Raw genomic sequence first — 13,173 nt, forward strand, 5'->3', positions numbered from 1 at the left:
TAAAAGTCAGAGGATTCTTAATACTGTAAAAGTTTTCCCATGGAACTCACCCCATGATATGCAGAGGAGACATTTTGTATGTGTAATCTTACCTCCACAAAACTTATTGACAGACCATGACTTATGCCTCAATATGTACCCCATCTATAATGCAGAGGTGGTTACATACTATGCGTTCAGTAACACTATGTTTGTTTTCTATTACTGCTCTATTAATGGTTTAAACAATATAAATTTATTATCTTAGAATTCTGGAGGTCAGAAGTCCAAAGTGAGTCTCCCTGGGATGACATCAAGATGTCGTCAGGGCAGTTCCTTCTGGATACTCTAGAGGAAATTCAGTTTCCTTGCCTTTTCCAACATGTCTTGACTTTGGAGCCCCTTTCCTCCATTTTAAAGCCAGTAACATAGCATCCTCAAATTTCTCCCTGACTCGGAGTCTCTTGCCTTTCTCTTTCACTTAAAAGAACTCTGGTGATCATATTAAGCCCACCTGGATAATCCAGGATAATCTCCCCATGTCAAGGTCAGCTGATTAGCAACCTTAATTCCATCTACAATTTAATTCCTCATTGCTATGTAACACAATATATTCACCATTTCTGGGGGTTTGGGGCATGGACATCTTTGGGGAGCCATTATTCTGCCTACCACAAACGCTAATCAATTAAGTAAACACAAAAAGGATTGAAGTAAAATCAGGATGGATTCTCAAAATCTCATCTTTTAATTCCCTAAAAGTTTTTTGGAAACTCTTAAGGAAGAAGTTATTAGATCTGATCCAATTTGATATTCTGATCATATTTATATTTATATCATTTTGAGACTTTCTTTTTTTGTTTTTTGTTTTTTTGTTTTTAGCAAATACCTTTGTGTAAGGTTTTCTGCTATTGAATTCAGCTGTCTGGCATCCTTTATGATAAAGTTCAAGGTTATACTGCTTCAAGTTGTGTGTCTTGTTGAACCTTTTTTTTTTTTTTCTTGATGTTTAATTTCCCTGATGGAGTCAGACCGCCAGACAAGGTGTGTCATCTTTGAGTGACATCTGTCTGGAAGCAAAATATGATGTCGGAAGCTTTAAAATGTTTCCAATACACTTGGGCCATATAAGATTTTAGGTGCCTCTAATGATTGAGCCTTATTGACATTAGGGTCCATAACCTCTCAGCATTAATGTTTATTATTTGACAAATGATATCACTTGACATTTTCTGGAAAGAAAGAAAGAAAGAAAGAAAGAAGAAAAAGAAAGGAGGGAAGGAAGGAAGGAAGGAAGGAAGGAAGGAAGGAAGGAAGATGCATGATAATAACCAATATGGTCTATTACTTTATCTTGCTTTTAACACAACACATGACATCAGAATTCTTTAGCTAATTGACAACTGAGACTATTCTATGGACAATGCAAAATGGTCAAACACGAATGACTTTTAAATAAAGACATAGTAGGAAGGCCCAGTTTTACTTATTGTTTTCAGTTCAGGTTTTAGTGGTTGGTTGGTTTGTTGTTTTCTCTCATTTAAGAACCTACAGAGATTTGTTGAATGAGAAATGGAGCATAATTAGGCTTAACTTGCCTCAAAATTAAATGAAGCCCACTCTGACTTAAACATCCCAATAACATTTAAATTATATACAAGTGAATGAGGATATTCCAGTGCAGTACGTTCCATTGCATAGGCGATAGAGTGATGTTTGTAGTGAATATACACTCTGTGTATATTTGTGACATTTGTCCATGAGCAAAGACCTGGAGGATGTCTTGGAATTGATGCAGTATGACATCAGTGCATCATGGCAGCCCTTGTGAGTGGGAAGTTTGTTGTTAAGGTAACAGGCTGTTAGGCACATTGAAACATGCTCTTTGAAAGCTTTCCAGAAAATAAATGGCCACAGGATGACATTTCACTATGTCTACTCTACTTTCTCTAACCCTGCTAACTGGATGAAATAAATACTAAAAGGTGTAATTACGTGCTTTCTACACCCTGACACATTTGTAAATTTAGTTCAATAAGTTTCAGATATTCATAAATTGTTCCTGTTATTCTATCAGTAGACTAAACTTGGCAGGGAAATAAAGAGTTCCCACAAAGCAAAAGCACAGACATGTCTCTTGACCTTAACATGAAACATTGACCTGGTCTTTGGACAGGGATGCTTAACCTCAGGCTTATGAATAATTGGGTAGTCTGAAAGAATACCAGGCCAATAGTGAATTCTCTACAAGCACAGGAAAAAATTGTAGATGTGATGGCATTAGTATTTTTCTATAATTTTTTAATGTTTATTTTTGAGAGAGAGAGACAGAGCACAAGCAGGGGAGGAGCAGAGAGAGAGGGAGACCCAGAATCTGAAGCAGATTCCAGGCTCTCAGTTGTCAGCCCAGGACCCGATTCAGGGCTCAAACTCACAAGCTGTGAGGTCTTGACCTGAGCCAAAATTGGAAGCTTAACCAACTGAGCCACCCAGGCACCCTGGTGTTAGTCTTTTTTTTTGTGATGAGGAGCTATAGTTTTGTTTTGTTTTGTTTTGTTTTGTTTTGTTTTGTTTTGTTTTGTTTTTTTTACCAGATTCTCAAATGACCTGTGTCTAATAAATAACAACAAAGAAAATAAAATGGCTATGGACCAGAGATTTAGAGTCTTATTTTTCCCCACCAAGATGTTGCTTACAAACCGCAGAAAAAAATGTTTTGAGTTCATAATGAGCTGTTTTTTGGCTACCACGAATAAGCTGAGCAGTAGCTTTGGAAAATTAGTGTAAAAACATAGAAATGTAATTGCTAAACAACCTGTGCATTAAGCATCAGTTTCAATTAATTTTAGCTAAGAATTGGGCTATTAATTTTAATATCTTACAATCACATTTATAATTAAAGTTAATAGCTTTAAAACTCACTTCAGAGGCTCTGCAAACCATAGTGTGTTCTTGTTTATTCAAGGATTTCTCTTTTTTTTTTTTTAAATATGAAACACCATATTGTCTTGATGGACTTCCAGAATATTGGAAATGTACACATTTTTTTTCTTTAACGATAGCATAAAAAGTGAGATTCTATTGTTAAAAGAAACAAAGGAAAATTATTTAACCCAATATTCCACTGGATAGTAAGTTTCATATAGAACTCAATATTCTAATCGGTTTTTGACTGCTTTGGACCTACAATAAGAAGCTAAATAGCTTTCTTGAAAAGTAGCAGTAACAAATACCATTAAAATTTTATAAAATTATCAGAGGCTTTATCTATAATGTATAAAAGAAAATGTTGACTGTGTTTTGGTAAGCACATAGCTGGTGAATCTAGAAAATCCAGACCATATTGGGTGGCCTTGATTCAAAACTACTAGGAACAAAACATGACTCTTCTAGAATGGAGTCAAATCAGTAATTTTAAGAAACTTCTAGAAAACGGCTTAACTTTGTGGAGATGATGATAGAATTTAATTACTTCTGTGATTATTTTCATTGATTTTTTAATGTACTTTTGGGTTTTTGGCATAATTTTATATTGGATCTGGTATAGAATGCAATTTCAGGGATGCATTATCTTAAAATTGTTTTCAAATAGCCTTTTAACTTACAAAAGATTTCATTTCACTGAAAGCTCAGACCTTCTCCCTGAGGTCCCTCAGGTCAGCCCCAAATCTCCACAACTCAGGATCTTAAGTGAACTACCCATATTGTAAGTCATCGCCAAGAGAATGGAAAGGATGTTTTCCAGTCACACGGGACTTTTGTCTGAAGCTACTGGTCAGCATAAAAATAACACACAGATGTATGGGTGAAGAAATGATTAAATAATAAAAGGCATGTCTGTAATTCTGTAGCAAAGCTAAATGTATCGTACAGCCCCAGTTCTCCAGGATTGTCCAGATTCTTACACTGCTCCCATCTTCTCTCCTTGGGGTTAGACTATGAGTGTTTAGTCCCAAGGGCAAAGGATAGGGTGCACGGTGTGAGCTGGGTGGGCTAGAGGCTACAAATACTGACAAGTGGCTGTGAACAAGAAATGACAGAACAGAGGTGCCACTGGAGGAGAAATCACTGACACAGAGACAAGGGCACCTCTTTTACCCCAATAAGTCCCCTGAAAGAGGTTCTTGCTGGACACCCCCCCCCCCCCCCAAGGCAGCAGGCAACCCTCAGCATGGAAAATATTTCTGGGTTTTGTTTCTTACTAACAATTTATTTTTCTCATTACAGAGTAACAAATGTTCACTGTACAAAACTTGGTAATACACAGGAAACAAGATTCCCCCCCCCCCCCCCAACCACTCCAACCAGTAAGGACAATGGCTAACATTTGGTTATTTTCTTCCCAGCACCTTTCCTACACATATATCTCTATCCACCTGTCTCTTTGCACACTGCCCAAACCCTGGAATCTAATTATTTTTTTGTTATTTTTTACATTTATTTACCTATTTATTTTTGAGAGAGAAAGAGAAAGAGAGAGAGAAAAAGCAAGTATGAGCGAGGGAGGGGCAGAGAGAAAGGGAGAGAGAGAATCCCAAGCCTGTGCTGTCAGCACAGAGCCCAATGCAGGGCTTGAACCCATGAACCATGAGATCATGCCCTGAGTCGAGATCAAGAGTCAGATGCTTAACCAGTTGAGCCACCCAGGCACCCCTGGAATCTAATTTGTAATCTAACTTTATTCTCTTAATGTTTTATGCTTAAACAGTTTTTCCAGAGACACTGGCTTCTAACTTCCCCTGGGCCTGATGGGCAATCCGTTCCTCCTGATGTCACCCCTTCCCCATTATACAGATTCTTCAAAGAACGAAGGAAGGAAGGAAGGAAAGAAGGAAGGAAAGAAGGAAGGAAGGAAGGAAGGAAGGAAAGAAGGAAGGAAGGAAGGAAAGAAGGAAGGAAGGAAGGAAGGAAGGAAGGAAGGAAGGAAGGAAAGAAGGAAGGGAAGAAAGAAAGATTTACTTTGGCCTGGGACATTTTCCTCTGCTATTTCAGGATACTGGCCCTCACTGTGCCTAACTCACCCCCTCTATCTCCCCTATCAAAATTTCAACACGACTTGTTTATACTCGAAGCACAGAATTGTATAAAAATGGAGGAAGAAAGGATGTTTCATTGATCTAAATCTGGGATGTGAATAGTTTTCCATACAATTAATCAGTTAATTTGCTCTAAACGTCTTAAGGTGGGGCAATGATCAAGTGGCCCAATAGTTATTAAGTACTTAATAAAAAAAATGCTGAATTGAATTGGATTTTGTTGTGTGTGTGTGGGGGGGGGGGGATTTGAAAGAAGTCTGAAGAGAACAGGGAGGCAATTAGCTGCCTGCATGGAGGTGGAGGCAGCGTGCCAGAGGGCTCCCCTCAAGGGAGAGAAGTGTTAGGAGAAGGGGTCTAGGCATGAAAAAGGAAGTATATCAAAAACTTGTAATTTCTTTTTGTCTTCAATCAAGCAGATGCTTCCATCCAGCGAGGCATTTCCTGTCAGAGAGCTGTGAAAACAACTCCTCAGCTTCTCCTGTCCAGGAAGGTGTTCCTCATGCTAAGCTGAATGGTTTGGATAAAACAGGAAGAGTTGGGTTAGTCCAGATAGAACTGTATTGTGTTGGCAAATAAGAATTCCTTAGGCTAGGGCAGCCTTAGGCAAAACTATGGATGAGATTGGTCTGGGGGAGGTGGGGATAGAGAGAGCATCCACATCTCCTGAAGCCCCCTCAGAGACAGGGGCATTCAGAATGCTTGCGAGTCCTTCGTGCCTGACACGCGGCAGGCCCATGGCACATGTTTACTGAAGGGGGAAACATAGAAACTGACCTTCGAAGCCCCTCCTCACAGTGAGGAAGTGAAAATATGTCAGCTGTCCCCAAGTGGTACAAAAGAAGTCAGGCTGCCTGGTTTCATATATGAACATAAGGAGCTCAAGAAGGAAAAACAGAAAAACAGGTTCTCCTGTTTGGAACTAGAAAACTCTCAACGTCTATCAAGGGTCAAGGATTTTGTCCTACTCCCCAGTTGAATGTTAGGACATCCAGATAAAGCAGTTTCTATTCGTGCCACGAGAGGGGTTATAGATAAGTCTAGAGAGGTCAGAAACAAACCAGGCTGTTAAGACAAGCTGAATAGTTTGCATTTATCTTGTTGTGATGGGCAGCCATTGAAGTTTTTAGGCAAGAAAATTCCTTCATTAAAAATTAATATGGTGGTTTTATGAAAGAAAGAGGGGGTCATTTCAAGTCAAGGAGCTATTTTTTTTTAAGGAGCTATGTTAATGAATAAAGATATTAAGGCTTGATGAGTAAAAAGCCCATTAAAATGATTTCAGCTGACGGTTTTACTTATCATATCTTAAAACTCAAGTGTGACTCACAATTTAAATGGTTTTGAATTGAAACCTCTTCACTTTATGACTTTTCTTACTATAAATAAAATTTCACCTCTGCCACTAGGAACCACCAGTTCTCATATTTAGGATTGCAAATTACCTCCAATCAAAAGGGCTCTCAATACCAGTGCTAATGCCAACTCAAGAAAAGGACAATCTAGCTACAGTTAGAGTGACGGTCGTTGCAGACTGAAATTTTGGGGGCACCTGGGTGGCTCCGTCAGTTAAGCACCCAACTTTGGCTCAGGTCATGATCTCGAGGTCCTTGAGTTCGGGCCCTGCATGGGGCTCTGCGCTGACAGCTCAGAGCCTGAAGCCTGCTTCTAATTCTGTCTCCCTCTCTCTCTGCCCCTCCCTGCTCACACTCTCTCTGTCTCTCAAAAATAAATAAATGTTAAAAAAAAATTTTTTTAAAGACTATGAAATTTTCTCTTTTTCAGAACTTATCATTCTGGTGTGTCTGAGCTCTTCATGCTTACTGAGCTAGAAATTAAACATTTTGAGGAGTTGATCTTTATGTTGAATGAAATCCACGGTTTCTGTAAGCAGTAGAGAAAGCATATGCTACTCTAGGGAGACTCGCCTGGAACAGACGTGTCTTTGTTCTGAAAGTCGTAGAGCCTTTTTTTTTTTTTTTTTTAATTAAGGAGCCTCAGCAAAAAGGATTATTATGATAAAGCTTAACTATTTTTGGTTTATAATTGTTTAAAAACTATGATGTTAGAGGAAGTCAAAACATCTTTCATTTTCCCCGTGTTTCTTTGCTGTTTGCTTTTTTTGAGGTATAACTGAATAATATAACATTGCATTAGTTTCAGGTGGACAACATAATGATTCGAATTGGTATCTCAGAATGATCACCACCGTAAATCTAAACACTCACCACCACACATACTTACAAGCTTTTCTTCTTGTGGTGAGAATTTTTAAGTTCTACTTTTAGTAACTTTCAAATACGTGATACGGTAGTATTAACTACAGTCCCATGACTTATTTTCTCCATAACTGGGAGTTTGTACCTTTTGACCCCCTGTACCCATTTGTCCCAAACCCCATCCCCTGCTTCCACAACCACCAGTCTGTTCTCTATATCCATGAGGTTGTTTTTTTGTTTTTCCTAGCTTCCACATGTAAGTGTGATCACGTGTGTTCCCATCTCCTAGTGTTTCTGTGGGCAAAAAGCCAAGAGGAAAGTGTTGGAGTACATACTTCTTGACTCTCTCCCGACTCCCTTTGGGATCTCTGTGTTAAAGAGATCTCTGGATCACCGGTCTACATCCCTTCATCTTTGAAATGTTTGACTCCTTCTCAGTTAAAAAGGCCAGTGCTGTGCTCTAGCTCAACTGCCTGACACAGAGGGCCCAGTGATGAAGAGAGAGGGAGTAGAATGACTCAGCCTATAGCAGTGTTTCCAATTCACCTTTCATTAGACAGCTCTTCATTTTGGAATTTGCTTAACTTATTTGCATAGCCATTGTAAAGCTGATACTGGGCTCCCTGCTTGGCTACCAGTTTTTTCTGTGTAGGTGCAATTGCTCAAACCGAGCGGAGGACAAGGACCCGCTAGAACCTAAGCACCTGCACGTATGTTTTTCTTTTATTTACTCAGGTTATTAATTTCGGCATTTTAATAGTTTGAAATGGGTGTCCAGAAATAAAATTTCAATTTCTCTTTTTAATTTTATATATATATATATTTATTTATTTTTAGTAAGCTCCACACCCAACATGAGACTTGAACTCATGACCCTGACATCAAGAGTCACATGCTCCACTGACTGAGCCAGTCAAGAGCCCCTCAAGTCACAATTTCTATCGTTGTGCTTGTTATAGGAGATAAGGGTACAACTTTAAATGGTGTGATTTGCAGCTGAAGCTTGAGTCCTACAGAGCCCTGGACACTCAGTCCCAGACTCCTCTCCTCTCTCATCTGTCACCATTCACCCTCTCCCTCATCTGCCTGGCCATCCTGGCCTCTGGTTGGTCCCCAAACACACCCAAAATATTCCACCTCAGAGTTTTCCTGCATTTGCTGCCCCCTCAGCCTGGTCTCCTCTGCTACACATATTGTCAAGGCTCTGCCTTATCCCCTTTATATATTCCCCTCAAGTATCTGCTCCCAGAGAGGACTTCACTGACACCTCTACATAAAGCCACGGTCCTCCGCTGGATCACTCTCAGCCTCTTCCCCTGCTTTATGTTCTTTACAGCACTTACCATTTCCTGTTGCTATTCTTTGTCTGCAGTGACTTTCTGCCCCCTGTGGGATCCAAATCATTAATGGTACAGATGGTTGGCCCAGAACAAAGCCTGGCTCCTAGTAGTAGGAACTCATGAGAAATATATTGAATAAGAGAACAAACAGTTGTTATCACAAATTTATAGTTTCCGACCTTCCCATAGATGATATCAGAGGTCCTAACAGCCTTCTTGGTGTTCTTCTTTTTTTCCCAAAGGGTACAATTCATCAGAATGTGCTCTACTGTCAATCCTTTGCCCTTTCTGGATCTAGTAGGTTCCTTTGCCTGTGAAACTGTAGGGAAGAAATAAGAGGACAACCAGATAGCTACTGGTTTTCGGTAATTAATTCATATTTCATATGTTCTCAAACCTGAGTGGCTCCTCCCAATATTGGTTAGCTTCTGAGAGAGAGAGAAAGAGAGAGAGTGCTAGAGGAGAGGGGCAGAGAGAGAATCCCGAGCAGGCTCCACACTGACCGGGCAGAACCTGACATGGAGCCCGATCTCACAAACTGTGAGGTCATGACCTGAGCTGAAATCAAAAGTCTGTGGCTTACCCACCTGAGCCACCCAGGAGCCCCTCAGTGTTCTTAATTTTGCAAGGGATTCAGAAACAATTTCATCAAAATATTCCTTTTGCTGAGGAAAGTGGGTTTTTACCTTTGTATCTACTGTGCCACGAACTGGGGCATGAGTCAAATCATTAGGTGGGAAGTCAGAATTTCTTTGCTATATTGTATTTTGTCTTTAAAGTCCCTGCGATTTTTCACATTTTCCTACAGGCCATCTTTACATTTCAATAAAGCATCTTTCCTCAATCATCCAGTAACATCGTAGGTCCAGTAGGCTGGCCTTCATTAATCTCTTGATTTGCAAAAGTCCCTGGCAAAGCACCTGTATCCTCACTGTAACCATTTACCAGAAGAGAATATTTTTACATAGGAGGGTACTGAGCAACAAGACAGGAGACCTGTCCTTGTCCTAGACCTAATAATATTTGTTGGGTCAGTTCCTGGGCAAGTTAAACTCTTTGAACTCCAACATTCCAAGTGTATCTTTTCTTTCAAGGGTAAAAAAGTAATTTCAAATCTTCTATTGGGTAACTGGTCAATCTGTGAAGGAAAATCTACTAGTACACTCTACACTTTATAAAACCTTGTAAAAGAGGTTCATGGGTATATTTGGGTAAACATTGCGAAAGCTTTGTTCTCAGATCTTTTGGTTGGCCCATGTCAACCTTTGTTTAAATAATTAATGAAGAAGCCCACAGGAAAACAAAAGAGCTGATTTGACATGCATTTGAGGAATGAGGATTTATTTTGTCAATAAGAAAGGAATGCTGAATTAAGCAGAAGTCCATTTAATAAGGTTAATTTCTCTACTAGCAATAACGTATCACTTTCTATTTTTAAAATCATTTAAGAGTTGCTCAGTGGGGGCCTTGGTTAAGATTCTCTCTCTCTCTCTCTCTCTCTCTCTCTCTCTCTCTCTTCATCTGCCCTTTTCCCCCACTAGTGCTTACGCATGCTCTCTCTCTCTCTCAAAAAATCGCATATCTCCAGTAAAGATTCGAAAAATTCTGTATTTTAGCTGACAAATTATAAGGTCAAATCTGGTATTTAAATCTAAATTTGCTGTGTGTATATGCCAAGTTTGAAGAAAAGTCTGAAAATATGAACGTGAACTTCCTAAGTCTGTAATTTATCAGTAAGATCCATCTGTTGCTAGGTCTACGGTTACAGAGAAAAGTCTTCAAGATTGTTATTGTTAGTTTTTAAATGTTACTATAAAAATTAATACAATGTCATTATTAAAAAAATAAACGAAAGAAATTGTATAAAATAAAAATGTGCATCCCTTCTTGTCTTACACACACACACACACACACACACACACACACACTTTCACAAAGATGGGATCACACTATACAAGATGGTCTACACCTTCTTTTTTCATTTAACAGTATCTCTTTGAAATCTACCCATATCACTGGATATGGATCTTTTCTGTTTAGCGCTGCATGGTATTCCGTTGCGTGAACATATCATAATTTGACTGCTCCTACTGATGAGCCCAGAGGTGCTTTCCAGTTTTTATTGAAAAGCAGCTAACAGTTCTTGAGAGCTCAGATTCTGGCATCAGCTTGCATGGCTCATAAGCCCAGTGGCTCTGCTTACTAACTTGTGTAAATCACTTCACTTCCATCAGAATGCTTAGAATTATGCCTACTTCATAGTGAGTACTATATGAAGGTTCGCTATGGTATTGTTGCTATGGATAATAATGCAAACCATTGCTTTTATATATACCTGATTTTTTTTAATGTTTATATTTTTTGAGAGAGAGAGAGATAGAATGAGAGAGGGAGACACAGAATCTGAAGTAGGCTCCAGTCTCTGAACTGTCAGCATAGAGCCTGACGTGGGGCTCGAATTCACAAGCCAGGAGATCATGACCTGAGTTGAAGTCAGACACTTAACTGATGAGCCCCCCAGGTGCTCCAATATATACCTGAATTTTAACTCTTTAATGGATCAGATATTTTTGAGGACACAGAATTATACCATGGTGGAAACCGCCGATGAACCCTTACCTTAGTCTTCATTTCTTATTTAGCAGGAGAAGAATTAATAGAAAAAGTATGCATTGCTCTGCTCATTGAATACCAGTGCTAGAGAGTGTAAATAAAAATATGTGTTTTCTGAATTTTTCCAATTCATCATTACTTCCAATGTCCTAATTCAGCCCATCATCTTCCCTCACCTGGGCTATTACAAAAATCTTCTAACATTTTTGCCTGTCTGCTTCTGAGTTTCTCACCCCTTACATATAACCTCTGCCACTTCTGCCAAAGGAATAGTCTAACGTTCGCTAATTTTTCCAGGATAAAATCTGAACTCCTTAACCTGGAATGCAACGCCCTCTGTGAGCTGGTCCCTATCTCTCTCTCCAAATTACTTTCTATAGCTCTGGCTTATTTCCATACTCCTGCCATATTGGCTTTACCTACACTCCTCTGAATGTACCACACTGTTTTCTCCTCTGGAAATTGCACACACAGAAATTCTGTTTCTTTGAATTCTGTTTCCCCTGTCCACCTTTGAAGCTTCTTCCTCTTTTAAGACCAAGATCTGGCCTCCCCATGTCTTTGAAATCTCCTTTGAGCTATAGCTCTCCAAAGGATTTCTGACAACCCTACTTTATATCATTTTGTACCCCTATTAGGGCACTTTTCATATGGCAATTGTATTCGTATGAAAGTTCAAAAACACACCAGACCACAATAAATATGAGGGAAAGGGCTCTGACTCGTTCATTTTTATATGGCTTTAAATGAATATAATGTCCAATACATTATGTGAATGCTTTCTGAATTAATGAATGAACAATCTAAAACTGAATTTCTATTCACATTTTATTATAAGCCTGTTTTCTTAGGTGTGGACATGTGGTAAAGCTGGGGAAATGCATTTACTTCCAGGGATATACTAAAATCTTTCAAACAGTCACTTTAAAGCTGACTTTAAGGCAGCCCAACATGAATCATGTTTTATGTGAGTGAATATTGAATAGACTCTGAAGTAGGAATAAAATGACCCAAGTTCTAGTCATGCCCTTACCACTCTCTAGTTATATGATCCTGAGACAGGCACTTGTGTTCATAAAGTAAAAAATGAGGGAGCCAAAAGGAATGATATGTCAAGTATTTCAAAGCCTTTTTTTCCAATAAGTTAAAGAAATGAAGATCATGCCTAAAAGAAGATTTGGCCTGCTCAAGTTCATTATAGCTCATTCCCTTATAGAAGAAACACCTTATAGGTGTTTTCAGATCAGCAGTGGCACAATGAGCAGTGATTCCAAGTGTCAAAACTCATTAAATGACTATTGTAACAGAACAGATTATCAGATTTGACATTTCTTTTGAAAAATGAATGTGTCAACATTTTCTCCTGTTTTAAAATAAGTGTGTGAAAGGGTATTCCCAGGGATCCTAAATAGCACAATTTAAACTGCATTCCAGGGGCGCCTGGGTGGTTCAGTCAGTTGAGCGACCGACTTCAGCTCGTCATGATCTCACGGTTTGGGAGTTCGAGCCCTCTGTCAGACTCTGTGCTGACAGCCCAGAGTCTGGAGCCTGCTTTGGATTCTGTGTTTCCATCTCTTTCCGCCCCTCCCCCACTCATGCTCTGTCTCTCTCTGTCTCAGAAATAAATAAACATTTAAAAAAGATCTTAGCGGCGCCTGGGTGGCTCGGTCGGTTAAGCGTCCGACTTCGCTCAGGTCATGATCTCGCGGTCCGTGAGTTCGAGCCCCGCGTCAGGCTCTGTGCTGACAGCTCAGAGCCTGGAGCCTGTTTCAGATTCTGTGTCTCTCTCTCTCTGACCCTCCCCCGTTCATGCTCTGTCTCTCTCTGTCTCTCTCTGTCTCAAAAATAAATAAATAAATGTTAAAAAAAATTAAAAAAAAAAGATCTTAAACTGCATTCCATTTTTTTAAACCAACATTGTGGCTTAATTAGAGACTATACATAAGTGTAAATGGTTACTGTTTACAATGTCAGCTGTACACGTGTATG

This window comes from Panthera onca, chromosome B2, assembly GCF_046562875.1.
Source record: "Panthera onca isolate mPanOnc1 chromosome B2, mPanOnc1 haplotype 2, whole genome shotgun sequence".
Classification (NCBI taxonomy): domain Eukaryota; kingdom Metazoa; phylum Chordata; class Mammalia; order Carnivora; family Felidae; genus Panthera; species Panthera onca.